The following is a 15,760-nucleotide window of genomic DNA, read 5'->3' as shown; positions in this document are numbered from 1 at the left end:
GGGTAGTTGCCAATGGGAAATTGTATTGCAAACAACAAAGTAAGCTAACATAGTAAGCAGCTATCGTTTCGAGAAATGCACCCCAGACTTGGTGCATTCCATTCTCTAAATGAAGATTAATGATGACAGTATATGTTCTACTTGTTAATCTACAACCTACATTAAGGGAAGCCACAATTGGTACGTTCCTTATGGTAATTAAAGCCAATTAAAGGTAGTGATGGTGGGGGGTCTTTTATGTCATTAATGTCTTGGTTTCTTTTTTCACACCTACGTACTACCAACAGAAGTTTGAGTCTTTGAAAAGGAATAAAAGAGCAAGGTCACGCTTTAAATAACTGAAGGTATTTCAGAAAAAGGTCTTTTCGGGAGCTAGAACTTCGCAACATAAATTAATTATTAAACTTGGCAAGAGATCAATTGTTCCACTTAAGTGATCCAATTTCAGACTGGCACCATATTGAGACACCTATGAAAATATTCATCATCACCACAACAGGATGATAATTCCCACATGTAATTAGTCTTCATATTAATTTATTCCGGAAAGAGTACTTTCTTAACTTACTTAATTATACACTCACACTTAATTATATTTAGTTTGTTTCAGAGACACACACAGATGGAAAAACATATTTATTTTGGGCACCCCCCGCCCGAAAACTCCACCTGGAACAGAGCTGCCTCCACTGAGATGCTCAAGCGTCTGGTAGGAATTTACTGGATTAGCTCGGTCCCAAAATGTGAGATGAAGCGCATTGTCAATCAGCCCCAGGGCACGCAGGGAGAGGAAGGCCTGTCAATCATAGCGGCTCTTCAATCGTCCCATTCACAATCCCTCTGGAATTTGTCTCTTCTTTATGACATCTCTGACATTCTAGAACAAGGGCCACAAGACCTGGGAAAAGGAGAAGTAGGGTTTCAACTCTCCTTTCCTCATTTCACACAACTCAATTTCATCCAAAGTAAAGGTTTCAAGCACACCACAGCGGTTTAATAAGATAAATTTACTAATCCGTTGCAATTTCCTTTGTGTGCTTTGGAGAGCGTCTTTTACCAAAATGAGCAAATAATTACCAATCCATTTTTGTGATATGTGATTGTTTTAGAGAAATTAATATTTACTCAAGTGTGCTGAAGAAGTCTTCATATTTTGTGTTTTATTGATATTGATGACGGCAGCGTTTCTATTATTACTTAATGTAAACTTTCCCTGCTGAAGCAATAACATTGGAACTGTCTGGAGAGTCGGTGGAGTAATTATTGTTATGTAGCAAAGATGAACATTTGAGCAAGTTGTATTTTGTCTTGGGCGCCGAGTAATTTGCTGTTTTATTAAGCTCATGTTCTGGCAGATTTCAAATAAGCCTCTACCTTGGTTTCAGGAAGAGAAAAAAAATTAAACATTAAACCCTGGGGATCAGTAATAAAAAAGGTGTGTAGCTTCATAAAAGGCATTCATGGAATGAATAAACTGAATATAATGAGGTTCCCTGTGAGCACCTCAAAATTATAAATATGCTAGTTGTAAATTTACTATAATTGGAAGGCAAGACAAATGGACACCCCTCTTCTTTCTCTCTCTCTTTCCTCTTTTTCTTCTCATTTCTCTGTTTCTCTGTTTTCTTTGCTTGCTGTATTTTTTTTGCAGTTGTATTTTCCGCTCCCCTGTTTTTTTGGTATTCCAGTCGTCCACAGCAGTTTGGAATAAGGTATACAAGGCCATTGGTCTTGTGGATGTATCCTTGACACCTCGTGGCCCCGGGTGGCGCGTCTGTTTACCTCCCTCCTCCCAGATCAGCATCTTTATAGTTTATCAGCCTTGGGGTTCAATTTTGGCTTGGATGGTTTTACAAATGAACGCAATCACGGGTGAGCCTGCACATCCTGATTGCATGGAGGAAACAGTGGCTGTGAAGTTTACTGGATTATCGTGCCACTTGAGAATGGAGCACACAAACATAGGGAGGTGAAAGAAGAAGAAAAAAAAGAGAGAGGGAACGAGAGAGAGAGAGAGAGAGAGAGAGAGAGAGAGAGAGAGAGAGAGAGAGAGAGAGAGAGAGAGAGAGAGAGAGAGAGAGAATAGGGGCTTGGGTTCTCGCTATTGGCATTCAGGGCTTGTACTTTGTCTTATTTCACTAAAATAATATAATTGTCTCTCATCTTATTGCTTGTAAAGCCATCTCCTTTCTGCAGGCGATGTAGGTGATCAATGTACTATGTAACAGAATCAATTCTTGCAGGAATAGCGTTTGTTTTGAAAGCGATCCTATAGATGGGACAAGGGGGGGTGATTCTGGCGCCACTATTAGTTTAGCGAGTTGGGATCCCATGTACCCCACAAACACCCTGCCATTTGTCATGCGGCCTCTGTGTGTGTGCGTGTGTGTGTGTGTGTGTGTGTGTGTGAGAGAGAGAGAGAGAGAGAGAGAGAGAGAGAGAGAGAGAGAGAGAATTTGTGTCTGTGTCTATGTCTATGTCTGTCTGCATGTGTGTGTGTGTGTGTGTGTGTGTGTGTGTGTGTGTGTGTGTGTGTGTGTGTGTGTGTGTGTGTGTGTGTGTGTGTGTGTGTGTGTGTGTGTGTGTGTGTGTGTGTGAGTGTGTGTGTGTGGTGCCTTTTATGTATCTTCTGTGTCTTTTAAGGACATTATGTTTACTTTACACTGTAAATCAACACAATAAAAACGTCACAAGTCATTGTTCGTACAAATAATTTCTGCTTGTTTTATTGCAAACATAACTTTGTATGCTTCTGTTACAGTGATATAACAATTTATCCAAATCTGAAGTTGCAAAACAATGACAGCAAAAATAAATTACATGTCAGCAAATGCTGCAAAAAAAGTTTCGTTTTTCTAAAAATCTAAATTCATCATTTGCATTAAACCACAAGTGGAAAAGTAGCAACACGTAGCAGCCAATTTCTAAACCGCAGCCAGAGAGGGGAGGAACAGTGAAGACATCATTTTTCAGTGAATTTGTCACTCTCTCTCTGTCTCTCTCTCTCCCTCTCTCTCTCTCTCTCTCTCTCTCTCTCTCTCTCTCTCTCTCTCTCTCTCTCTCTCTCTCTCTCTCTCTCTCTCTCTCTCTCTCTCTCTCTCTCTCTCTCTCTCTCTCTCTCTCACTCAATGCTGTAGGGTCAAATTCCGTACAACAGCAATTAATGCAGAGCTATTAATTACATAATTATCTGTTGGTGGCATATCCCCCCATCCAGAGGCACAGAGGTTAAATTGAGAGCTGGCTAGAAGGAGGAGGTATGGAAGGAAGGAAGGCTTGCAACTGAGCGACTGAGCGAATCATAAGTGGCGTGTCTGAGGTTGTCTGAGGGGGCTTATTTACTCTTAGTTTAATTGCATGTCAAGCTTCACTTCATAACAGGTCCAAAGAAGCCCAGAGAGTGGAGTCAACCTGTGCTGTGCTGTGTGTGTGTGTGTGTGTGTGTGTGTGTGTGTGTGTGTGTGTGTGTGTGTGTGTGTGTGTGTGTGTGTGTGTGTGTGTGTGTGTGTGTGTGTGTGTGTGTGTGTGTGTGTGTGTGTGTGTGTGTGTGTGTGTGTGTGTGTGTCTGTGTGTGTGTGTCTGTGTGTGTGTGCGCGCGCATGTGTGTGTGTGTGTGTGTTTGCGTCTGCTACTATCACGAAAATGAGTGGCAGAGAAAACTCAGCAGTAAAAAAAAGAAAAGAAAGAAAGAGAGAAAAAGGAGAGAAGAGAGAAAGAAAAAAATGAATTAATCAATGTCACATAGACAAGCCCAATCAGTATAAGTCCCTGTGTGGCATGGCTAACAATTCCACCATCATTTAAACAATCATATCAAAAGTGAATTAGGGCTGGTATACCTCAGGGGTGAGACCTCAAGACTAATAGAAGGCAAATAACTATTAGGGACCAGGGAGAGAGGAAAGAGGAGAGCTTGCCTGGGAACAGGCCTCCAAGAGATTAGGGCAGTTTTGCTGAGGGAAATCAAAGCAGAAGGATTGGATCTGGCAGGTCAGCTCGGTCTTCCCCACCCACCCTTGCCTTGCTCTCACTCCTGAGATTTCAGACTGCACTGGGTATAGACTTTTTATTTACCGTGTGTTTAAAAACCAGATGAACTGACTTCTTCAGGAAGACAGGGAAAGGGCACCCTGATTCACCCGGAGTGCGTTTGTGTGTGCACGCAGATACAAGTGCGCGTGCGTGCGTGCGTGCGTGCGTGCGTGCGTGCGAGCGTGTGTGCGTGCGTGCGAGAGTGCGTGCGTGTGTGCATGCGTGCATGCATGCATGGGTGGGTGCATGGGTGGGTGGTTGTGTGTGTGGGTATGTGCATTCCTGTTTATTGTGTCTATACAGTAGATAATATGTGGTTTCCGAACCCCCCCCCCCCCCCCACCCCCCAAACGAAAGCAGTTTGCTGGATTACTTCCTGTGCAGGCAGGTAAAAGGCAAGAAAAAAAGAAAACAAAAGATGTAGTAAATGTCATTTCAATCAAGATTACGTCTAACTCTCTGAACGCTGCGCTCAAATGTAGTTACTGAATATGGTTCCAGAATGTTTTCTGCACCAATCTGATTTGAGAAGGAAATTGGAGAGGAAGTGGGTTTCATGCTGCGCCTGCTCATTTCTTTGGTACCAAAATGAATTCAAATTTTATTCAAGTCAAGATAATCGTCAGAAATGATTTTTTTTTCTTCCCCTTCTGCTTTGCGCAAGAGGTTATTGAATTAAAACCAAAACGGTTCCACAGAAATCCCGGCGGATACGGTACATGTGTAGCATTTAAGTATTCGAAGATTAAAGCAGATGTTGCATGTTTGTCTATTTATTTATTTATTTATTTATTTATTTATTTATTTATTGTTTGTACTTTCACCTAACTAAATTCCTCATTCATGAGTCCCCATGGAAAGCCATCTGGCCTGAGATCAACTCAATCTCACTATATCTCTTTTTCTCTTTTCCCCCTTTTATTTCTTTCGTTCCTTCTGTCTTCTCCCCCCGTCCCTCTATCTCACACACAAGCACATTCTCTCTCTCTCTCTCTCTCTCTCTCTCTCTCTCTCTCTCTCTCTCTACCTTTCCCTCTTGCCCACTCTCCCGCTCTCTCTCTCTCTCTCTCTCTCTCTCTCTCTCTCTCTCTCTCTCTCTCTCTCTCTCTCTCTCTCTCTCTCTCTCTCTCTCCCATGAGTCCAGTCAATGGCATTCCCTCTGTTGTGCTCCTTACTGACTCTGTAAGCTAAACACACACACACACACACACACACACACACACACACACACACACACACACACACACACACACACACACACACACACACACACACACACACACACACACACACACACACACACACACACACACAGACCATGCAGCGCAGCCTCATATACCCACGACTGACCATTCACTGTTTGGCTTGCACAGGAAGTGGAACTGTAACGCAAAGTTCACTTGTAATTGGTTACGGTCACGCTACCCAAACAGGAAGGAATCTGCAACTGATTAGAATTCTTCCTCCTGCAATAATAGTGCCCCCTCCTCTCCCCCAATACCTCCCCCACCACCTCTATCCACCAACCTAAGCCCAAGCACAACCCCACCCCCCACCGAAATTAATTACGTCCAGGGGTCTATTCCCACTATTGGTTTTTCCTGTTTTTGAGAGGCCATTTTTACCGAGGACGCGTCCCCAGACAACAAAGCCCAGTTTTCAATTACCGGGGAGTCGTAGAGGGCCGCTGAGCTCGTCTGACGTGCATCCATCACGTCCTCAGACAGACAGACACACAGAGAGAGAGAGAGAGAGAGAGAGAGAGAGAGAGAGAGAGAGAGAGAGAGAGAGAGAGAGAGAGATGCATCCATCACAGCCCCAGTCAGACAGACACAAAGAGACGCAGCACTCAGTCACTGCCAGCAGACCCACAGTAATCCGTCCCAAACCTACTATGCCTCTCTCTCTCTCTCTCTCTCTCTCTCTCTCTCTCTCTCTCTCTCTCTCTCTCTCTCTCTCACTCTCTCTCTCTCTCTCTCTCTCTCTCTCTCTCTCTCTCCCTCTCCCTCTCCCTCTCTCTCTCTCTGCTCAACTGCCTGCCTGTCTGTCTGTTTGCATGCATGTCTGTTTCTCTACCCCACTGTCTCTCTGTCAGTCTACTTGCCTTTTTGTCCGTCTGCCTGTCCACTCATCTGTTTGCTTGCAAGTCTGCCTCTGTATCTGTCTATTTTTGGGTCCTGTTGTTTTCCTTTCATTTGTATTTCGGTCAAGGTACAGTTACTTCTGTCATTTCCGCTCTCTCGCACTCATAATACATATGTGTGCATACAGTACAGTGTGTGACTGGACAAATCACCTGTGTGCGTCTGTGTGTGTGTGTGTGTGTGTGTGTGTGTGTGTGTGTGTGTGTGTGTGTGTGTGTGTGTGTGTGTGTGTGTGTGTGTGTGTGTGTGTGTGTGTGTGTGTGTGTGTGTGTGTGTGTGTGTGTGTGTGTCTGTGTCTGTGTCTGTGTGTGCGCACTTCCGCGCATGTGTGCGTGCATTCATGTCTCTAAAGCCACCCACATAAAGCTTTAGGAGCCCATTGTATTTATTCATCAATTGGCAGTCACAGCATCGGTTGCATTTGCAGGCAATTGAAAGGACGTCTCCAAGAGGACGTGCTGTTCCTGTTCCCCATTGCATCAGCAGCAGGGGTGCTGCCAGTGCCAGAATAGATCAATGCAAAATGTTTGATGTCCTATATATTTACATGTTTCTATGGTTGCTTACTGTATGCTGAATCTATTTCGACACCTCACAAACAAATCCAATTGCTTCTTAGCAAACTGAACAAGCGTCATAAACAAGGCTCTGACAAAGATCTCTGAAGATGTGTTATGAAGAGAGGATTGACTGAAGCCCTTTCAGTTTTAGACACTGGTTACAGGATTACATATCTCGCTGTTTCTACACGATGAAGAATGCTTTTGTAGTAGGCTATGAAAGTTATTTTGCAAAGTCAAAAGGTTAATAAAAAAACAAACTCCGAAACTATTCTGAAAATGTGAATCTGAAAAACAAAACACGCTATAAAGAAGAAAAAAAAACTGAAAAACAACAAAAGCAGAGCACATCATATTGGTATATCATATGAGATTTCAGAACATTGTCCCAAAGTTTTAATTTACTTTTTCATGTCCTATTATTTACACAGTGCATTTTAAATTTAGTTGCTTAGTTCTTGATGTAGTATTTCAATTTAGAGTTACTTTAGAGTCCCTTTGCTTATGCACTTTGGATTGCTTCAAACAAGACAATTCCCTACACTTTCTGGTAAATGTGTAAAATCGATCATTTAAACTGCATATTTACAATAATGTTTGTAGTCATAAGACAGTGTGTTGAATTTTAGTGTGTTAGGTAAAGGGAATGTATGTACAGAAACAGGTGCATTTCATTTTTGTTTACAATTATGTGAATCTGGCTTTTGTTTGCAATTATTTCAGTCTTTGCATAAGAAAATATCTCTGAGCCTCAGTATTTTATTTGGCAAATTTGTATATATGAGCAAGCACCTGGCAGACATGGTTCAGACTAGCCATATATGTCACCACGTAGCTACACAACTGGCTTAATGTTCACATAAGGTATTAAGGGGAGCGTAAGGGGATTTGGATTCTTGGATTTTAAATATTAAAAAGGGTGAGAGAATTAATGGTTGCACAGGATACTAAATTCGCAGGAGACATTTTTTTTTTTTTAAAGTGACATTCCCACGACATGAACAGAAATAATTCCCTGTATTTATCTTTTCACGCTGTCACATTTCGAAAGTCTGAAGAGTAGTGGAATAGATTCAACCATTCACATAGACATTAATACATACAGTATACACATAAAACTAGCAGTATAGCAAAAATACACAAAAATAAAGTCTTAGCAAATATGTCTTGTGTGTTTTACAACTCTGTTCAGTGTTACAAAACAACATCAAAGAGCTTTATTGTACAACAAAAACTTTTTTGTAATCATGTCCATAATCATATCTTACAAGCAGACACATTTAATCTTTTACAGCCAATAATATGTCACATCTACTCCTTAAGTAGACACAGAGGATACATTTCAATCCACACACACACACATACACACACACACCCTCAAAACACACACAGAAACACACAGCCCACAGCTTCCTGTCCCTCAAAACTTCTTATCATCAGCAAGAATCGCTTGTTTTTTATCTAAAGCGGCATTTTAAGCCGTCACTTACCCATGCCTCCTCACTCACTTTAGTGAGACACAGTCGTCGCTCGCATGTGTTGTCTCTCATCGGACTCGAAAATTGGGGAATGGCTCTGGAAATTGGAACCATCTCGCGACGCCGTCCTGCAGAGGGGAGAGAGAGAGAGAGAGAGGGAAATCAAAGTTAAATGATATCATGCATGCCAAGAAATGTTTCACCATGGGGCAAAAAGGAAGCAGAAGATAAGAGGGGAAAGAAGAAAAAGAGAGACTCTGCTGTTTAAATGGCGTGTTGTGTTGCTTCAGATCTGTTAAGAGGTGGTGTGGTGTTGTTTATGGTGGTGTGTGTGTGTGTGTGTGTGTGTGTGTGTGTGTGTGTGTGTGTGTGTGTGTGTGTGTGTGTGTGTGTGTGTGTGTGTGTGTGTGTGTGTGTGTGTGTGTGTGTGTGTGTGTGTGTGTGTGTTTCCATGCGTCCACGCTTGTTTACATGTCCTCACGGGGCACACGTTCATTTGCAGAGGTGCATGTTGCGCAACGCTTAAAGCAAATCCACATGCGGGCAGAGAGACAGCTCGCTCTCTCTCTCTCTCTCTCTCTCTCTCTCTCTCTCTCTCTCTCTCTCTCTCTCTCTCTCTCTCTCTCTCTCTCTCTCTCTCTCTCTCTCTCTCTCCACTTGAATTCCAAACCTGCTCCTCACCAACTCCCAAAACACAGTCATACATCTCTCATCTAAATACACTGTGATGACTGCTACAAGCCTTTAGACACACACCAGCCTGATCTCTTTGCACACACAGACCCTCAGAAGCCTTTAAGGTGGGGTCAAAAGGTTCTCTCTCATACATACACACACACACACACACACACACACACACACACACACACACACACACACACACACACACACACACACACACACACCCTTAACAAACACACACACACACACACACACACACACACACACACACACACAGCAACACACACACAGACACACACACACACAACACACACACACACACACACACACACACACACACACACACACACACACACACACACACACACACACACACACACACACACACCCTTAACAAACACACACACACACACACACACACACACACACCCTTAACAATTACGGCTTTGTGTTTGAGTACACAAGAGAGCTCATTTAAGACACTCGACTGTATATTCACCTCCCCGCGCGTTTGAAGTGGTGCACCGCAAAACAATTCATCACAGGATGCTGTCCAGTATTCAGCTGCAGTGACATGCATCAACAGGGCTCAAAGAGCCTCTTCAAAGGGCTAACAAGAGACATCCAGGAGAAATGATCTACCCACCACTTAATGATGGATAGATTCTTTTGAAATTAACGACGATACTTATTTTGGCTTAATTTGAAAGTGTTTTTGGCGTTTGCTTTGCAGGTTTTTTTATCGTTGGCTTTGTTTTGCATGAGGTGAAATGCGTTCAACGGTGCACCGTCCGTGAGACAAACACAGCAAGCGGACATCTTTGGCTGACATTGAGGACCTGCAGTTCAATGTATCTGCAGACTATCTTTTAAAAAAGAGAGAGGGGAGACAAGAAGAAGAAGAAGAAAAAAAAAACGTCTGCCGATTGTGAAGCGTGAAAAAATGTGGACAGGTTTTAACAGAAGGTGTCTGGCTTGTGTTTATTCTGGTTAACCTTGCGTTTACCCTCCGAGGGATATTACTTCCCGCCCGCCCGCCCGCCCGCCCGCCCGCCTCGGCTGCATGTGTCCTACATCTCTCTGGGAGAAAAGAAGACGAGGGAGAAGTCAGTCTGTGCTGTGGCGATGGGGTGATCAAGAGAGAGAGAGTGACATACCAAAGCAGCAGAGCCATAAGTGCGGTGCATAGTGGTGTGCTGTGGGGGAGCGGATAGTACACACACACACACACACACCTGCATGCACACACACACACGCAAACACACATTTGTGCAGTGCGTTGAGGTGTGGGGAGCGCACAGTACACACACACACATACCTGCACACACACACACATACACGCACATATACACACACACACACACACACACACACACACACACACACACACACACACACACACACACACACACACACACACACACACACACACACACATGCACACACACACACGCACACACACGCTCACAAACATTCGTGCAGTGTTTTGTGGTGTGAGGAGCGCACAGTACACACACACACACACACACACACACACACACACACACACACACACACACACACACACACACACACACACACACACACACACACACACACACACACACACACACACACACACATTCGTGCGATGCAATGCAAGTGGTGTGGTGTGTTGTGTTGTGGTGTGGGGAGTGTGCGGTACGGCACATGTGAAGAGATCACCCTGCCAAGCACATGTCAAGGCAGAGGCATTCACCCCCAGGACACTGGAGGAAAGACAGACAGGGGAGCAGCCCTTTCTCTCTCTCACACACACACACACACACACACACACACACACACACACACACACACACACACACACACACACACACACACACACACACACACGTACGCACGCATGTATGCACGCACGCACACATACACCACACACACACACACACACACACACACACACACATATGCACAGACACACACAAGCTTGCATGCGCACACACACATACACAGAGAATACATCCTTGCATGCATACACATACAGATGCACGCACACACATACACACGCACACACTTGCATACACGCGTGCGCACGCACACTTCATAAACACATGCATGCACGCACACACACACACACACTTGCATGCACGCACGCACGCACGCACACACACGCACACACACACACACACACACACACACACACACACACACACACACACACACACACACACACACACACACACACACACACACACACACACACAGGTTCCACACACACACACAGGCCGCAGTTCTCTCATGTCACCTATGCCTACTTTATCACCTCGAACTTGAAACTCTGCCTTGAAAATAGTCTTTTGTTTTGGGTTCTGCTGTCATACACAGGTCTAACATGCCCCTGCTCTGTGGGGAGGTGTGTCCACCCCCCACTCCCCCACCCCCCAGGGCATTGCTGTTCATGCATAATGAATTCACATGGCCCATAAAACAATTTCTTCAACTACATAAATGAATCACATTTAAACGAAAAAAAAAAAAAATAGGTGACATTTCATAAATGTGGTTTGTCTTCGCCGTGAACAACACAGCCGTAATAATATGGAGGTGTTAATTTGACAATGAGTATAACTATGTCACCTTTAGCATATTTCTCCATTTCATGCTAGTTAAAAAAAAAAAAAGAAACCAAATCCTATAGTAAGACACTGGGGCAGGAGGTAGGTCGTCTTCAAGTACAAACTAGTTCAAAAGCATATTTGCGCCTTTTTTTAGCCTCATCATTTACTCTACCGTGCTGGCATCAATTCAACAGCAATAACTTTTACTGGACTTTTTACAGTACTGACGTTTGTTGAAACTCCGGTGCCCCCAGGCCGGTTGGGTCTATTACAGTTGCGCATATCGGCCGTGTGAAAAAGCATACCGGTGTGAAAACTAAGTTTACTGTTGCAGTTGCACTTATGAAAGCAATGGATCATAAGTATCGTGAATGTTTTTGCTACGAGACAACCGTTAAATTAATTCAACCTATTGGAAAAAAAGAAGGCGACCTTAAAAAATATACCTTTTATCTTTCCAAACTCCAACTCTCCAACTGTAATAGTGAAATCAAATCAATATTATCTTGTGGCCCCATCTCAATGGAAACGTATATTATGGAGGGGAAAAAACAATTCAAGCTGTATGCACTTTTTAAAAAGATGTGTGAAATGTTCCTGGCGAAATAATAACAAGTTATTTTTCAATTTCCTTCCCTGTCCTTTGTTTATGTTTCCAGTCAATTTGAGGCGGACGGTGAAAAACGACTTTTGTCACAACGACTAAAACATTTTATCCGTGCTCATGTGTGGTGCTGACAGCGGGCTTCCTGGATGAAGTCATTTCCTTAAAGACTAAAGTGAAAGAGAGGTTCTGTAACCTCTGCTGAAAACCAACTGCCCGACTATCGACAGTAACAGTTCACACAGTCCAAAGCAGGCAGCTACTACTACTACTACTGCTGCCGCTACCTGGCCAACAACAAACCTCCTCCAGAAACGATGAAATGTAGCCCATTACTTGTTACAACAGCACAACAGCAACATCGCCATGGTGATGAAGCATATTCAGACACAACAGAACTGCGGCCCATCTGGTTTGGCTTCCACTATCAACTCTAGATACAGACAACATCTGCAAAGAGCCGTTTGGACTTCGTTCACACAGTCCGCCGTGTTCTTTTAGTGAAAAGTTGTCAGCATTCAAAAGTAGAAATGTCAATCCACCATATAGGGGGGGAGGGAGACGATAGAATCTCATGTGCCTTCTCCTGGAATTCCAACATGCTCAGTGTAGTGGAGGCCCTTTTAAAATACTGTCTGTAAGAAATGCAAAATTTATGAACCCTCCCCAACCATCTACCATTCACACCCACCCATCACCACCACCACCATCCACCACCACCACCATCACACATCCACCAGCCTTGATTTATGTGAAATAATAATACACTATTTAATGCTTAAACATGGCTGGGAGCAATGTGGGGCTATCAAGATGTACAATGGAGGGAACGGCTGGGGAAGACGGATCACCTTGCGGAGTGGTGATGCTTGTTTAAAGGTGTTGGGCAGATATATTAAACTATATGTAATTGTACACTAACTCCATGCTGTGGGCACCGTGGGCTTAGGCATGGGGGAGAGATGGGGATTTGGGGGGGAGGCTTCACTGGCTGATGCATATGGAGACAGGTAATCAATTTGACTCAACCATCAGGGGGTGGTGTAGAGACAGTGTGTGTGTGTGTGTGTGTGTGTGTGTGTGTGTGTGTGTGTGTGTGTGTGTGTGTGTGTGTGTGTGTGTGTGTGTGCGTGTGTGCGTGTGCGTGTGTGTGTGTGTGTGTGTGTGTGTGTGTGTGTGTGCGTGTGTGCGTGTGTGTGTCTGTGTCTATGTGTGGAGGTAGAGCGCCCCACCCTTCAGCACCCCACCCTTCTCCTTAACATCAAATACACACTCTCTCTTACACACTCTCTCTTACACACTCTCTCTTACACACTCTCTCTTACACAGATCCAAATAAACAATGACCGGAGGGGAGAACATGCATACCGTTGCATTGCGTTTTTTTTTTTCAGGAGTCCAGACTCCCTCGAACTGAGCCCTTCATTCTGGCACTACAGTACGGTACTTGGGAGTGTTCAGTTGCGAAGGCACTGCAGGGGTTGAACTAGACTACAGTCCTTGGGAGTGTTCAGTCTCTCGTACACCGCAGGGGCTGCAGGGGCAACGGAATATGGCCTTGTTCAAGGCTAGACAGGGATCAACAAACAGCCCATGCATTTTTGTCATAGACCAGCCCTACACACAGCACCCTGTTTTTCTACGACATTATGATTAGCCCAGTCCACTCACATTGTAGTTTTTCTTTTACTTCAGACATGTAAAAGTTTTATCTTTTACCTGACATGTTTCGACGCAATATGTCAGGAAGATAACATTTTTACATGTGTGACGTAAAAGAAAAACTCAAATGTGATTTAAACAGTTGAACGTCATACATATTACAGCCCAGTCCACTGTTTATATTAAAATTAGACCAATGGGCCGCCATATCTAAAGTGATTGCCAATATTTAAGCGAAAATAAAGCAAACAAACAAACAAACAGCATGGCCCCTGGGGACTGGCGCCCCACCGAGAAAATGCCCTGTGTGCCAGATTACCAGTCATCAGACTGGCCATCTGGCATAACGGGCTTTTCCCGGTGGGCCCTGCACCCTCGTGGGGCCCTACTTTCAGAAATGTAAAAAAATATCTATATATATATATTATTTTATTTTTACATTTCTGAAAATAGGGGCCCACAAGGGTGCAGGGCCCACCAGTTAGTCAGTTCTGCGCCGCTAATTATGAGGCGCCCCTTTAAACCAAAAGTGCTCGGGCCCTTTTTCTCCCCCAGTCCAGCCTTGCCAGTCGAGGCCTTGTTAGACCAGCATACAGCATGAACAGGTGCGCAACGAGGGAGCTCGCAGAGTAGCAGTAACAGTAAACAGCATGTATGAAATCATATGAAATCATAATGCACTTTATTACTATTTACAGCCTCCTCTGCTGCTGCTGCCAGCCTGCCTGGCTCACTCAAGGGCTTTGATATTTAATTTAATCCGAGTTGTTGACATGTGCATTTTACAGCATAGCGGAGGGCTAAAATACCCACAGTGCTTTAACAGCAATTCTACAGCACAACTCTGATTGTGTAATGCACACAGTGGGGGATCTGTCTAGGTGATGGGATAGGTGAAATAGTAGACTGACATGCTAAACTAAAATCAAGCTCCTGGGCCTCATGAGCATGGGGAAATAAATGTGGGCGCATTGGCACTTTGCCTTAACTAAGAGTCACTTCAATTATGTATTCTGTTCTTCCAGCAGAAATAAGTGGAGGGCACATACACATCAACTATGGTACAAATGGATATGGATATATGGTACAAATGGATTTATGCATATGTTGCTAGTTTAGGGGATGTACTTTTACAGTCTGATGAGTGCCACTCTTCGGACTACATTCTGATCGAATGAAAAGGAAGGTATAAGGTTTAACGAAACATAAAAGTCAGTAACGTAAATGCCCAGATTTATACGACATTTTTGTTGCAATATTTTTGCCTGTGCTACACCCACGCTGACAGTGTCATAGGTCTATTAACCACATTCCGCCCGTCTTGGGCCAAGAAAGAAGGTTTAAAATGTTCGGGAAGCATAAAAAAGGGTGAACAATGTCAATGCCGACATTTACCAAGAATTATATGTCAGGGAGGTGCCAATTACCATGGGGCAGAGCCAAAACAAGAACAGGGCCCCGCGTCATGCCAGAGATTTACGGTTTCCTGGGCGCCATCGTCTTTAATTAAAACTCATCCCGCGATGTAATGCAAAAAAAAAGAAAGAAAGAAAGAAAGAGAGGTAAAGAAAAGAAGAGAGAAAGAAAAGCCGTGTGGAGATGATTCAAAAAAAAAAAAGATGAGGAGATGATTCAAATGAAGTGACACCTCCTGAGTCTTTCAGCAGGTTCTCTGGCTCTGGGTAAACAAACACTGCAATTACGCAACAAAATGGAGCAGAGAGCTGCGGTGAGGAGAGGAGAGGAGAGGAGAGGAGACGAAAGGAAATGAAAGGAGAGGATGAGGAGAGGAGAGGAGAGGAGATGAGAGGAGAGGAGTGGAGTGGAGAGGAGAGGAGACAGAGCTGCGGTGAGGAGAGGAGAGGAGAGGAGAGGAGAGGAGAGGAGAGGAGAGGAGAGGAGAGGAGAGGAGAGGGGAGGGGAGGAGAGGAGAGAGAGGAGAGGAGAGGAGAGGAGAGGAGGGAGAGGAGAGGAGAGGAGAGGAGAGGAGAGGAGAGGAGAGGAG

General features: G+C 44.1%; 1 long non-coding RNA gene across 1 annotated transcript in view; it reads right to left on the bottom strand.

Moving 5' to 3' along the window:
- Positions 1-675: 675 nt before the first annotated feature.
- The window catches only part of LOC134455166 (uncharacterized), a 19,859-nt gene continuing 4,774 nt past the window's right edge, over positions 676-15,760 (bottom strand). Inside the window, exons 2-3 of the long non-coding RNA XR_010036049.1 lie at positions 8,227-8,342; positions 676-898 (exon numbers count right to left, since the gene is read on the bottom strand). This is a non-coding gene — a long non-coding RNA (uncharacterized LOC134455166). The remainder of the gene's footprint in view (positions 899-8,226; positions 8,343-15,760) is intronic.

This window comes from Engraulis encrasicolus, chromosome 9, assembly GCF_034702125.1.
Source record: "Engraulis encrasicolus isolate BLACKSEA-1 chromosome 9, IST_EnEncr_1.0, whole genome shotgun sequence".
NCBI lineage: Eukaryota > Metazoa > Chordata > Actinopteri > Clupeiformes > Engraulidae > Engraulis > Engraulis encrasicolus.
The sequence above is the reverse complement of the archived record's forward strand: the minus strand, read 5'-3'. Positions and strand labels throughout refer to the sequence as shown.